General features: G+C 40.8%; 1 protein-coding gene across 3 annotated transcripts in view; it reads right to left on the reverse strand.

The window, feature by feature from the left end:
- RAD54L2 (RAD54 like 2) overlaps positions 1–15,655 on the reverse strand; it is a 117,537-nt gene that overhangs the window by 69,183 nt on the left and 32,699 nt on the right. The gene's annotated exons all lie outside the window — the stretch shown is intronic.

Here is a 15,655-nt window from a genome sequence, read left to right on the forward strand (position 1 = left end):
TTTATCCATACATATACAAATACACATTATAGATATATAATCACGGGCACTATACTAGGCTTTGGGGACACAGTAGGAAGCATGTTGGGGAGTGCTAAGAGGCTGCTGCATGCCAGAAAGAGATCAGGGAGAAGTTCTCATTGAAAAGAGGCCAGAAGAAGAGGGAGACACACAGACATCTGGGGAGAGTGTGTTCTATGGAGAGTGAGCAGCAAGGGCAGAGCCCAGGAGTGAGAGTAACTGGGAGTACTCAAGGAACAGGGAGTGAGTGGGTCCTGCCTAGAGCAGGGCCAGGTCCTGCCTTGGAGCACTACCCAGAAGGCAGTCCCACTCTCTAACCACCTGAATAGAAGGCTTCCAGCAGGCAGCTGGCTATTTAGCACACTCCCACTCCTCCCAAGTATGTGGGGAACCTCAGGCTCCCCATGGGCCAGAATGCCCCTGTGCCCATCTCTGCTCTCAGGTTCTGTCCTACCTCTTAGCCCAATTCCAGCTCAACTTCTTCCAAGAAGTCTTGGTCAACTGCCCCAGTCTTCTGGGACCATATTCCTGCTTCTGAACTCCAATAGCCATGCTTGACTATGCTGACCTTCACTGAAGCCTTCACATGGGTTACCTGGCAAAGTGGTTTGCCTTCTGCGGTTTCTCACCTTCAGACCAAACAGTAAATCCCTAAGGGCAGGTATTTAGCTGAGAATTGTTTCTTTGTGGCCTGGAGCTGGAAGCATGTCCTATTTAGATCAATTCATTCATTCACGTTCACTCCCTCATTTGCCAACTTGCTCTATTAACCCTTCTATGTGCCAGGCACTGTGCATGTCTGTCTGTCTCACTCTTTCGCTCTCACTTGGTCTACTTTACTATCAGCTATAAAAGTCGTTTCTTCTTTTTTTTTTTTTTTTTAATTTTTTTTTCAACGTTTTTTATTTATTTTTGGGACAGAGAGAGAGAGCATGAACGGGGGAGGGGCAGAGAGAGAGGGAGACACAGAATCGGAAACAGGCTCCGGGCTCCGAGCTGTCAGCACAGAGCCCGACGCGGGGCTCGAACTCACGGACCGCGAGATCGTGACCTGAGCTGAAGTCGGCCGCTTAACCGACTGCGCCACCCAGGCGCCCCAAAGTCATTTCTTCTTGGGGCGCCTGGGTGGCTTGGTCGGTTAAGCCTCCGACTTCGGCTCAGGTCACGATCTCACGGTCCGTGAGTTCGAGCCCCGCGTCGGGCTCTGTGCTGACAGCTCGGAGCCCGGAGCCTGTTTCAGATTCTGTGACTCCCTCTCTCTCTGCCCCTCCCCCGTTCATGCTCTGTCTCTCTCTGTCTCAAAAATAAATAAACGTTTAAAAAAATTAAAAAGTCATTTCTTCTTGAGGGGGACAAAAACAAGGTAAAGACTGCTCTGAGATAAAGCAAATATAGTAAAATGTTAACATAAAGACTCACTGACCAATTCTTTCCATTTTTCTGTATATTTCAAATTTTTCATAATAAAATGTGGAGGAAGAACACAAAATAAATAATCTTTTATACGACAAACTGCTACAGACAACCACATCCACAATCAGGTTATCCTAAAATTCCTCCCATCTCCCAAAATAAAAACTAAAATACAAGTCTCTAATTATTCAACACAAAAACTATTCCAGAACTGAAATCTCTTATTAAGGTCCAGACACAATTTGAAACAGAATTTTTATGTCCTCCTGAAACAAAATGAAATAAACTGGATCCTTTAGAGTTCTAGAAAGCTAGAATTTAAGTTCAAGACTGTTTAGTTAAAAGCCACAGGAATTATGAGTGTGTATGTGTCCTGGTGGGTCATGCACTTAGCCTCTCAAGACAATGAAACAACAAAAAAAAAATCTGTGAAATGATTTAGTAATAAAATTAAAATTTTTGCATTAATAACGCACTTCCAAAACACGTACAAAGTGTATTAAGGCACAGGGAAAAAAGGTGTTCCACAAATACAAATTAATATAACTAATGCTGAGTCACCATTCACTGAGTGACAAATTCCAAATTTCTCAGGGAATAACTATCCTATATCTTTAAGTTCATTAGGTTTTGAAAGGAAGTAGTAAATCAATTAGATGTCAGCAGCTTTGGAAATGAAAATTATTCTGAAGATGAGTAATGATGATAACTCAACAGCAGCTACTCTGTATGTGGAAGTCAATGTTTATAATCAGCATAACCCCTCTGGTTCATCCTAGACTGCTTGAGATAAGTGTTTTGCTTACAGTGTGTTTGGTTGATTATGGAGTGGCTTTTAGAAGACAATTTTTAATTAGCAAGTACCTTAATGTAATCTGAATGTCTGTCATTTCAGAGAAGAAATTGTGTGGTTGTGGAAGAATGACAATCACTTAGAGGTAAACAATAATAATGAGAAGCCTCCTGTAAACCTAGTTAACAAACATCTTCAAAATAACCTCAGTCCCAAGCTCCTAATAGATAGAAGCAAATATCAATTAAACGTCAACAACCAGGGGCGCCTGGGTGGCTCAGTCAGTCAAGCATATGACTTCAGCTCAGGTCATGATCTCACAGTTTGCGAGTTCAAGCCCTGCATCGGGCTCTGTGCTGACACCTCAAAGCCTTCAGATTCTGTATCTCCCTCCCTCTCTCTCTGTCCCTACCCCACTGAAGCTCTGTCTCTCTCTCTCTCTCTCTTAAAAATAAAAAAACACTTAAAAAAAAAAATCAACAACCACACATACTACTAGAATTTGAGACATTGGTCCAGGCCCCCACTCAAAACATTTTAAGTACAGGACATTTTAAAATAGTACCCAGGCCAGGAGTACCTGGGTGGCTCAGTCAGTTAAGTGTCTGACCTCAGCTCAGGTCATGATCTTGCGGTTTGTGGGTTCAAGCCCCACATTAGGCTCTGTGCTGATAGCTCAGAGCATGGAGCCTACTTCAGATTCTGTGTCTCCCTCTCTCTCTCTGCCCCTCCCCTGCTCGTGCTTGGTCTCTGTCTCTCAAAAATAAATAAATGTTAAAATAAAAAAATAAAATTATTTAAAAATAAAATAGTACCCAGGCCATCAGATGCCCATAACAGAATAAAGTGGAGAGTGATAGATTTCTTAAATCCCACCAAATTTGGTTATTCTCTTTCCCTACCTTGCAAGAGCCACTAAAACTTCTTTACAGAGATGACACAAATGAATTTTCTCCACTCTTCAAAATCATACCAACGACTCAAAGGGCAGGTTTTGCTGTTACTGATCTCCTTCAAAAAAGCAACAGGGATGCCCAGGTGGCTCAGTTGGTTAAGTGTCTGACCCCTGATCTCAGCTCAGGTCATGATCTCACGGTTCAGCCTCTGGGCTTACAGCATGGAGCCTGCTTAGGACTCTCTCTCTCCCTTTCTCTCTGCCCCTCCCCTGCTTATGCACATGCATGCGCGGTCCCTCAAAATAAATAAACATCAAAAAACAAAAACAAAAAAAAGCAACAAAGGGAAAATGTCAGAGGAATAGTTAACCTTGGGGGGGCAGCAGCACAGTCAATTACATTCTGTCTATAAGGGTATCCACACATACAAACACTTCCATGTGGGCACAGCCTTTCAAACACAGACAGCCTGATTCAAGAAATTAGCTCTCAGTAGAACTGTTAGAGGTGAGGAAAAAGGTGATAAGGAAAAAATGTATCTCCCTCATTTGCTCCTCAGCCCATGTGAAACACTGCCTCAACCTCCAGGGAAGAGGAGCGCTAGGAGAGTGATTATGGGTGTGCTACACCTTAATGAGGACCTGTATTCCTACAAAGCAAATTCTGGGAATCAAATTCTATCTTAATGAAACTAGAGAACTAGCTATTTAAAGAAACTCTAAAAAGAATCACTCTGAAATGTAAATATCCAATCCCTAAGTAATATGTTAAGGTCTACAGTTTAATATATTGTGTTTGCTAAAAGAGGCTATATATAGTTATGAAGAAACCCACAGCCAATCCCAGGCCAGCCCCTTACAGCCTTGAGAGTAAAGGAAAATTTGGTTCCTCTGCCCTGCTAAGTTCAAAAACAATGTCACCTGTCTATAGAGTGGTGCCTGGCTAAGAATCAGTGAAATTAATCATGCAGGCACAGCCCTAAGACACACCCCTGGGGAGGAGAATACACAGGAGAGAAAAACACAAAGACATACACACATACTAGCAAAGCCTTTGTTCACAAAGCAGACCATGCTTGGAGAGTGCACACTAAAATCATAGAACTGTGGGCACATACTGCCTCACCACTGTAGGGCAGCCCATGCAATTTCAGAGGTCCTCAGCAGCATCCTGATGCTATGTTTGATATAAAAGAAACCATTCCAAACTGCCATGTCCTCATTAATTTTGATAACCTTGAGTTATATTAAATTTCCTCAAATTATCTCAAAGCAATTCCACAGTGAGTGCCATGCACACTTCTTTTTCCATTAAGAGTATAAACAAAACCATGCATTTATGCTAATTTGCAAGGGGTATGAAGTCTTAAAAGCATGAAAACATTCAGTCTAAAACTTTAGGCAACACTTCAAAGAAACACATTAGTCAAGCAATTTATATAATTCAAAGACTTTTTAAAAAAAGAGTTCAGTCCACTTCCAGTACTCACAGGGTATCAATAAGATTCTTCCAGTCTGCTGAGAGATCAACTGTGGATCTCTGAAGTTATTTCAAAACACCTTTCCTGGGCAAGACAAAAGCCCAATGCATACATGTAGTCCAAATGCCTTTTAATAACCTTTCAGTCACTTAAGAACACATTTAATACGCACAAAGCAGGTACAGAGCTAGAAAGTGACACAGCTTGAAATATTTTATTAATGAGACTTTTGGCAATGTGGAGCTTAATTAAGACAAAATAAGGAAAAGACGGTGAACAAAACATTCAGGGCTCTAAGGAGGAAAGCCACAGGAGACAACTCTCCCCAAAAGGCAATGCAGTGGGGCCAGGCCCAGGGACTCAGCACAAAGCACAACAGAGGCACTGGAGCCATGTTTACAGAATCAGTCAAGAAATCTTAATTCCAGGGATGCCTAGGTGGCTCAGTGGTTAAGCGTCTGATTCTTGGTTTCGGCTCAGGTCATGATCTCATGGTTTGTGGGTTTGAGCCCCATATCAGGTTCTGTGCTGACAGTGCAAAGCCTGCTTGGGATTCTCTCTCTCCCTCTCTTTCTGCCCCTCCCCCTCTCATGCTGTCTCTGTCTCTCTTAAAAGAGAAAACAAAACAAAACAAAACCCTAAATTCTAGCCATAGCTCTATGGGAAACTAGCTGCATGACCTTGGTCAAATCAGTTCTCCCTCAGCTTCCATTACCCCTCTTGTTCTAGCTAGGAGAGAGATGGACTCTAGTTCATCTTCAAGATCCCTTCCAGATTCTCTGACAGCAGTTCTCAAATCCTGGTCCAGGGACCCCTGGGGTCCTGAAGACACTTTCAAGGGAGCCACAAAGTCAAAATCATACATGGGTTAAAGAACCATCCGAAGTGCAAGACAGACCAATGGATTTTAATGTAATAGAATACAAGAAGTTCCTGGATGTGGTTTCGAATTCCATATTACAATTAACCTTGAAGAAACTACCACTTGTCAGAGTTTAGATACAGTATTAAAGAATACCCACTGGGGCGCCTGGGTGGCGCAGTCGGTTAAGCGTCCGACTTCAGCCAGGTCACGATCTCGCGGTCCGTGAGTTCGAGCCCCGCGTCAGGCTCTGGGCTGATGGCTCGGAGCCTGGAGCCTGTTTCTGATTCTGTGTCTCCCTCTCTCTCTGCCCCTCCCCTGTTCATGCTCTGTCTCTCTCTGTCCCAAAAATAAATAAAAAACGTTGAAAAAAAATTAAAAAAAAAAAAAAAAAAAAAATAAAGAATACCCACAATTACCTGAAAAGGCTATTAAAACACTCATCCATTTTCCACCCGCCTTCTTCATCTACTTCTACAATACAGTAAATTAACAAAACAATAAGTGACAACAAATTATATGTAGAAGCAGATCTGAGGATCTAGCTATCTCTATTCAATCAGACATTTTCAAATTTTAAAATGTGTCAAACAATTCAACTCTTCTAATTTTTTTCTTTTGGAAAACAATTATTTTTCATTAAAAATTATTTAATACATATTGAGTTTATTATTTTAATTGTTTTTAATGTTTATTTATTTATTTTGAGAGAGAGTGAGAGGAAGGGGCAGAGAGGGAGGGAGAGAGAATCCCAAGAATGCTCCTGTCAGCACAGAGCTCAGTCTCACGAACCATGAGAACATGACCTGAGCTAAAATCAAGAGTTGGTGGACTTCAAGCTGTACTACAAAGCTGTTATCATCAAGACAGTATGGTACTGGCACAAAAACAGACACTCAGATCAACAGCACAGAACAGAGAACCCAGAAATGGACCCACAAACGTATAGCCAACTAATCTTTGACAAAGCAGGAAAGAATATCCGGTGGAATAAAGACAGTCTCTTCAGCAAGTGGTGCTGGGAAAACTGGACAGCGACATGCAGAAGAATGAACCTCGACCACTTTCTTACACCATACACAAAAATAAACTCAAAACGGATGAAAGACCTAAAAGTAAGACAGGAAGCCATCAAAATCCTCAAGGAGAAAGCAGGCAAAAACCTCTTTGATCTCGGCTGCAGCAACTCCTTACTCAACACGTCTCCAGAGGCAAGGGAAACAAAAGCAAAAATGAACTACTGGGACCTCATCAAAAGAAAAAGCTTCTGCACAGTGAAGGAAACAATCAGCAAAACTAAAAGGCACCCGACGGAATGGGAAAAGATATTTGCAAAGGACATATCAGATAAAGGGTCAGTATCCAAAATCTATAAAGAACTTATCAAACTCAACACCCAAATAACAAATAATCCGGTGAAGAAATGGGCAAAAGACATGAATAGACACTTCTCCAAAGAAGACATCCAGATGGCCGACTGACACATGAAAAAATGCTCAACATCACTCATCTTCAGGAAAATACAAATCAAAGCCACAATGAGATACCACCTCACACCTGTCAGAATGGCTAACATTAACAACTCGGGCAACAACAGATGTTGGCGAGGATGTGGAGAAAGAGGATCTCTTTTGCACTGCTTGTGGGAATGCAAACTGGTGCAGCCACTCTGGAAAACGTATGGAGATTCCTCAAAAAATTAAAGATAGAACTACCCTACGACCCAGCAATTGCACTACTAGGCATTTATCCAAGGGATACAAGTATGCTGTTTCGAAGGGACACATGCACCCTAATGTTTACAGCAGCACTATCAACAATAGCTGAAGTGGGGCGCCTGGGTGGCTCAGTCGGTTAGGCATCCGGCTTTGGCTCAGGTCATGATCTCGCGGTCCGTGAGTTCAAACCCCGCATCGGGCTCTGTGCTGACAGCTCAGAGCCTGGAGCCTGTTTCAGATTCTGTGTCTCCCTCTCTCTCTAACCCTCCCCCATTCATGCTCTGTCTCTCCCTGTTTCAAAAATAAATAAACGTTAAAAACAACAACAACAACAACAACAACAACAGCCGAAGTATGGAAAGAGCCCAAATGTCCATTGATGGATGAATGGATAAAGAAGACGTGGTATATATACACAATGGAGTATGTGTCGTCAAAAAAAGAATGAAATCTTGCCATTTGCAACAATGTGGATGGAACCAGAGGGTATTATGCTAAGCAAAATTAGTCAGAGGAAGACAAATATCATATGACGTCACTCATATGAGGTCTTTAAGACACAGAACAGATGAACACAAGGGAAGGGAAGTAAAAATAATATAAAACAGGGAGGGGGACAAAACGTAAGAGACTCTTAAATATGGAGAACAAACAGGGTTACTGGAGGGGTTGTGGGAGGGGGGATGGGCTAAATGGGTAAGGGACATTAAGGAATCTACTCCTGAAATCATTGTTGCACTATATGCTAACTAACTTGGATGTAAATTTTAAAAAATAAAAAATAAATAAAATTAAATAAATTAAAGAATTTAAAAAGAGGTGGACATTTAACTGACTGAGCTACCCAGGTGCTCCAAGTTTATTACTTTTTAAAGAAATTGATATTTTTAATTTGTTTTAATTTCTAATACAGTGAAGATTAACCATTATAACCCGTATAAACAAAAGCTTTTTGGGATCTTCAATAATTTTTAAGAGTATAAAAGGATCCTGAGACCAAATAGTTTGAAATCTATAGTCTTAGAGTCCATATTTTCAGGTATCATAAAGAAAAATTAGCATTTAAAAAAATGTAACAAACAGAATCACATTACATGAACAACAAAAAATATCTGGACAGTTCCATACTGTATTCAGATAAAAAAGTACAAGATTAATCTGATATATTAATGGTATACAGGTTATTTTATAGATGTAATTCAGCATCAAGGGCAAACTTTCTCAGTGACTAAAGTTAATACTACATTTGAAAAGTCAAACTTTTACTTTTACTATAATCCACAACCTCTTTAAAATGGCCAAGGGCTGGGGCGCCTAGGTGGCGCAGTCGGTTAAGCGTCCGACTTCAGCCAGGTCACGATCTCGCGGTCCGTGAGTTCGAGCCCCGTGTCAGGCTCTGGGCTGATGGCTCGGAGCCTGGAGCCTGTTTCCGATTCTGTGTCTCCCTCTCTCTCTGCCCCTCCCCCGTTCATGCTCTGTCTCTCTCTGTCCCAAAAATAAATAAAAAACGTTGAAAAAAAAAAATTTAAAATGGCCAAGGGCTGAGGTTTCTTGTGTTTGCTCCCTGACTTAGGCTCTTCATCCAAGAGGTCACTGAGCAGCGCATCCCTGCAGGGTCAGTCCCAGGTATTTTGAATAAGTCGGAGTAAAACTCTAGAAGGCCACTGCTGAGAGGAGCAAATTAAAGGCTCATTTAATTCTCCATGGAGTCAGATGGAAAAAAAGGGGGGAGGGAGGGCAACAAACAATTGAGTTGGTAAGATATGAACTAAAGCAGCGGTGACAGCTTTGGCTGTGAGAAGGTTATGTGACATAGCCAATGCTCCCCAGAGGAATCTGGGCTCTGAAAAATTTTCTCCCTCTCTTCTCTCTCTCTCTCTTCTCTCTCTCTCTCTCTCTCACACACACACACACACACACACACACACACACACGCACGCCACATGTACATTATAATCTAAGGGCAGTAAAAAATAAAAATAAAAATAATAAAAATGAAAATAAAAAATTAAAATTAAAATTAAAATTAAAAGTAAGGTCCCTGGATCTCTGAATACAGAGTAAAAGCAATTCTGGCTAAATATGTTACCATTCAACTTGTGACCCCTGTATCTCTTTCCACACAGCTCTCAATTCTTAAAGTGAGGATGACAGAGATGAGGATCTACATGGTGGGGGCATGTTTGGCCTACTTTCCCTAGGCTTGCTGAGGCCCAAACCAGCCCTGAGTGCAGACCAGCCTAAAAGCAGGTCGGGTTTATCTACTAGATGGTAAGACTGAAGTGGCTTGGAGAGAAGCCAAATTATGGCCAGTGTCTCATCTCTCCAACTCCCTCTATCTACAACCACCTCCACTGTCCCTGACCAGTCTGTTCCCAAAGTCCCAGCCCTCTGAGGCTCTTCCTTTCTCTTAGGAGTTTCTAACTATCACAGAGCCATGGAGCTCAAGGCTGGTTGTCTTCAAACTCAGACAAACACAAGCTGAGCACAGAGGGGATGGTTTGCCCTTCATAGTCCTGCAAACATTCAGCACCAACTTTGGGGACGATCTCTCCATATCTAGTCAACTTATGTACCAGATACAGTCCTGAAAAGCTCTGTGCTAGTAGCATTTCAATAAATCAAAACTTTTAAAAATAAAACTATAACAGGAACTCTACATGAATCCTTCTATAATGCAAATAGCCACTAATTTGCTGAGTTGATGTTGATTGCTTTAGATTTTCAGTTGTCATTCATTTTTAAATAGTTATAACTACAGGGTATACAGGTTGCATACTATGTTTTTCCTAAATTGGTATCTACTACCAATTAACTAAAATTTTAATGGATAACTACTATTTTGTGATATACATGCATATTTTCAAAATATTCTATAGGAAAAAATATGATATACTAATATCACTGTATTTACATGCTTACTCAAGTTTTTGTTAGCTTTGCCAGTAACTTGGGCACTCTGTGTACTAAGCTAAGCTCCTTAAAGACATAAACGTTTCTATGCTTTTTTTTTTTTTTTTTTTTAAGTAGGCTCCCCACCCACCGTGGGGCTTGAACTCACGATCCTGAGATCAAGAGTCACATACTCCAGGCGCCTGGGTGGCTCAGTCAGTTAAACATCCGACTTCAGCTCAGGTCATGATCTCACAGTCCATGGGTTCGAGCCCCGTGTCAGGCTCTGTGCTGACAGCTAAGAGCTTGGAGTGTGCTTCAGATTCTTTGTCTCCCTCTCTCTCTGCCCCTCCCCTACTCACACTGTCTCTCTCCATCTCTCAAAAATGAATAAACATTAAAAAAAAAAAAAAAATAGAGTCACATGCTCTACAGCTGAGCCAGCCAGCCAGCCAGGCACACCAATATAAGTAAACTCATCTGGCTCCACTCTTCACAGTTCTAAAGTGAATGGTAAGACTAGTCAGGTGCATACTCCTATGGTGCCTTTGGTACAAAACAAAAATATATTTGGTCCTTTTCCCTGGTTCCTGGCAGAGCTCCCAAACCCTTAGAATTTTCTGAGTGACAGGAGTGTCTTCTGCTGTTTACCCTGAGCCCTCTTTTGATCACAGCTGAATCCGTGCCAACAAAGTAACTTAGGGTAGAGCCCCTAGACAGCCTCATGATGGCACTGGTCACCAAAAAGACCCAGTGACTAAAAGACTGGCACTTTCAGCCCTGCCCGCCAACCTCCCAAGATGGGAGATGGGGAGCTGGAGAGTAAGTTCTATAAAAACTCTTGAACTCTGAGATTCAGAGAGCTTCTGGGTCAGTGAATACACTGAGACGCTGGGAGAATGGCACAACTGGAAAAGGCATTGAACTCCATGCCACTCCTCCCCCATATTTTGCCCTATGCATCTCTTCCGCTTAGCTGTTCTGAGCTGTGTCCTTTCAAATAAACCAGTAAACATAAGTATATTCCTGAGTTCTGTGAGTCATTCTTGCAAATTATTGAGCCTAAGGAGGGGGGTCATAGGAGCCCTGATTTATGGTCAGTCAGAAGTATGGATAGCCAAGGACTTACAACTGGCATCTGAAGTAGGGGAAAGTCTTATGGGACTGAGTCCTTAGCCTTAGGTCTCTGCTAACTTGGAATAGTGTCAGAAATGAATTGTTGGACACCCATTTGGTATCTGGAGAATCAGAGAATTGGTTATTGGTACTGGGAAATATCCCGGTGCCATAAAGATTTAAGTGACAAACCATAGTAAAAAGTGCAACAAAAAGTCTGAAGATCTATTATTTCTTGACTTCACATGTGCAAAAATAAACTGTGGTATTTACTTCAGTGCAAGAGGTAGCCTGCACCTTTAAACTACTAAATGTTACATTTCCAGTGGACTTAAATTATTAAATGGCACAGGGATTTGTAAATGGGAATCCATACTGCATTTACCTCTCAAATCACAAAAAAGGAAAAGAACCACTGATCAAATATGCATTATTTTCTATATTTCCAACGGATAATAAAAACTGATTATGAGAGTAATGAAAAACTAGCAGAACCAATGAGGATCATTAGTAACGCAAGCAGTTCAAATTACATATAGAGTCTAACCATCACTTGTTATTAGATACTTCCCTTGGCCAACACACCCTCTTAGACTGCCAAATCTATTAGTAGCTACCAAAATGTAGAAGAATCAAAATGAGTTCCATTCAAATACAATCCCTTTTTTCTCAAGGTGGCAGCACCTTTCTCCAGAATGCCATGAGGAAGTAAGGATCAGAATATGAACTAGAAGACAAGAATCCAGGGGCTAACCGTGTATACCCCACCATATACATAAAATAATTCTTGAAGAATAATTTCAGATTAAAGGAGACTAAATGCAACATGGGATCCTGGATGAGATCCTGGATCTGGGGAAGAAAATAGCTATAAAAGCCAGAACTGAGAATAGTTGAAGCAATGGAATATGGACTATGGTTTAGACAATAGTATTATATCAATATTATATTTCCTGATCTTGAGAATTATTTTGTGATTATATAAGAAAACGTCTTTAGGAAATACACCAATGAAGTCTTTAGTGGCAAAAATAAATAAACAACCTTCTAAAAGACAGTGAAAAAGAGAATAAAATTATCTATTCCTAGTTTTCCAAAGATTTAAACACTTACCAAGTATAAAAATACCTTCTTTCAAAGTACAGATTTGAAGGATTACCTAGCTGACTATTCTCTATAGTTAATTAGTAACAAATTAGTATGAAACTTCCTTTCCGTTAAGACACAAAAAACATAGGGTTAAAAAGGCTAATTAAATTAAGCCTCCCAGCATCCTCATGCACAGACAGGATGTCCTCTTGGTAGGGGGTAGGCCTCTCTCCCTCTTCCTCGGGAGCCCAGCAGGAACTGGAATCATCTCTGAGGCAAGTCTCACCTGGGTTCCCTCTGGAAGGCTCTAGGTCTGGTCAATGTCATAAACAAATAGCACCCCACCAGCAGGTAGAAATTGGACTCACCAGCTTGTCCTCCTTCTTTGTGTAGATGTGGCCCAATTCTGAACAATCTTCTAAGGAGACTTATGTAATCTATCTAGATTACATGTTTCACTGTTACTTTATGGCCAAGGTTATTCAACCTGTGCCCAGTTTCTTAGGTTCTTACACACACACACACACACACACACACACACACACACACTTCACACACTTCAGCATTAAAGAAATAAGTAGCTTAAGATTCATACCACTGAACCAGTTACTTAAGTAAACGTGCCCTATAAGTCTCTCTCTGGTCTAACACTGGACATGAATATTGACAAAAACAGTGACATCTGAACATTAGCAAAAACAGGTGGAGGAAAAAGAGTGTGTACTTGACCTAAAGCCAATATAGTGAAGTAGAAAAAAAGCTTCTTCTTTCAAACTAATACTCCTATAATTCTTTGACGAAAAGCATATGAATCTGGACAAAACTCAGGCTACAGATTTTGCAAGTAAGAAGGGGACCTGCAGGGAAACCTCATCTCTGTAAACAGAAATGATGTAAAAATGGACATTAACCCTTGGGAAGAAAGGCCATCTCTCAAAGACTGCAACATGGCTTGTGTGGGTACATACACCAAACCATGTACTCATCACTCTTCAGAAAAAGATGCTTATTCCATGGAGGCAAGGCCACAACTTCATTACACCATATGGGAGGTACAAGAGATCAAAATAATCCACATAGTAATCTTATGGCCATGAGATACTATAATGATAGAGGGGATAAAGGTCACGGACTGAGATGAACAAAAAGCTTGAGGAAATACTTCAAAGAAAAAAGTAGCTGATAGTTATTTTGTAGAAATAATGGTCAAAAGAAAAGGCAGAAAGGCTAGCAATTAATTCGGTCCAAAGCCTATGTATGACATAATAAAGACATTCTGCCAGGCATTGTGGAAGTGATACAATATACATGCCTCAAAGAATGATGCAGAGCAAGAAGCCATAAGACTATCTGACTCCAAAACAGAAAGAATCAGTAACAGTGTCATTTGGGGACACCAAAGAAGTCTGTAGCATTTGAGTAAATAAAAATACCAAATCAAATCTAATCATAATTTAAAATGATACCCTTAATACAAAAAAAAAAAAAAATGATGTTTCTGTCCCACTAGGAAATTTACAATGTATTTTCTTCCCTAATCACACTAAACATACTTGATCCCTGGTGCCCAAGATACTCATGAACCCTAGTGCAGTTAAGGGTACAGTCTAGGCCTGCACGGTTGCTCTCTAACCAGGGCGAGGCTGCCCTGGAATTAAACCAAGCCTCTGTCGCATCAGCACTCACTATGCCAACCTACAAAAGTTGGCATCCACCATCCAAGAATAATCTAGTTGATTGAGAGTGAAGAATAAAAGTGGAACACCTAGAGACAACTGCCAAATCTCAAGGACACACTCCAGGGCTGGGTTTGGGCAAAGTTAAGGAAGTTCCAATCTTCTGGTCTTTTACTTAACAAGTAGTTATTACTCATTCTTGTGGCTTGTTCTCAAGTGGACATTGCCCCAGCACCATGGGCAAAATACAAATGCATGAAAAACAGAAAGGTAGTAAGTGATAGAAAAAGGACAGGATGAGGAGCTAAGCTTCCCTCCTGCTCACCACAGCATACAAGAAGGAGTGCAACTCACTGTCACATCACAGGGAGCTGAATGAAAGGCCCAGCTAATTCAATGGTGGCACTGGCCTAGTTACAAATGCAGGGCTAGAGCTGCCACTCAGCCAAGCTAATCAAGAAACTACTGAACCCTCCACATCACAAGGAGTTCCTGAATCTCCTAATCATCTCTCCCGTTAACTAAAGATAAAAACAAAAAACAAACAAAAAACAATAGCTTCCACAACAAACAATTCTGACAAGTGAGCCTCTTCACATTCCAAACGTGTCTGCTCTTAATGAAGTTCATAACATTATTTTTACACTAGTTTGGATATGACATACGAGGCAGGCTTCTATGTATATTTTTGACTTGATATTAGTACTATACAAACTGTAGTTATTTATAAACTCTCTATAATAAATAAAATATTGAAATTATAAGAATAATTACATATTTTGAGCTTGGACAGGCTTCTAAAAAATGCCACTAACATAAAAGTATGGAAAGAACTTGTGCCATTTTACAAATGCTGCTTTAGTGTTGCTGTTACCTTGATCAAGAACTATGAAATACATTCCATTTCAAATTTCAGAATTAGTAAAACCCAAGATTAAGTGTGCTATTTTATAGCTTCTCTATGGATTATACTTTTTCTCCCCAAAGTCTCTAAAATTACTATCCGTAAAAGAAATTACTGATAGTGAGTACTTGAATACTGGGTATACGAGAGTCATGAAGGTAGGACAGCACCAGAAGATGCCAGGTTAACAGCTCTAGAAGCTATCTAGTAGAAACCAACAAGATAGCACCACAGTAACAAGGTCCATCTAATAATTTGGACAAGAGCTTCCTGCTTGGCACCTTGGCAGACAGGAGATCTTGCAAATTTTCCCAATGCAAAACATCTAAACACATGGGTAAAATTCTATATAAATGTATCCATTTTAATTTTTAATTTTTTTAATGTTTATTTTTGAGAGAGAGAGAGAAAGAGAGAGAGAGAGAGAAAGCACGCATGAGCAAGGGACGGGCAGAGAGAGAGAGAGAGAGACATAGAATCCGAAGCAGGGTCCAGGCTCTGAGCTGTCAGCACAGAGCCTGACACAGAGCTCGAATCCACGGACTGCAAGATCATGACCTGAGCTGAAGTCGGATGCTAAACCAACTGAGCCACCCAGGCACCCCAATATGCATCCATTTTAAATGCACAACAGTTTTCACCAAAAAAAGTAACAGAATGGACCAAGGACCAAGAATGAAAAGCAAACTGAAAACACAAATACTCTTGAGAGCTAACACAATGGCAGTCCAAGGAGAAGAGGAGGGTGCCAGTCTTAGGGATGGGTGGAAGTAAGATAAGAAACAATGCCTTGGG

This window comes from Neofelis nebulosa, chromosome 4 (genome assembly GCF_028018385.1).
Source record: "Neofelis nebulosa isolate mNeoNeb1 chromosome 4, mNeoNeb1.pri, whole genome shotgun sequence".
Taxonomy (NCBI): domain Eukaryota; kingdom Metazoa; phylum Chordata; class Mammalia; order Carnivora; family Felidae; genus Neofelis; species Neofelis nebulosa.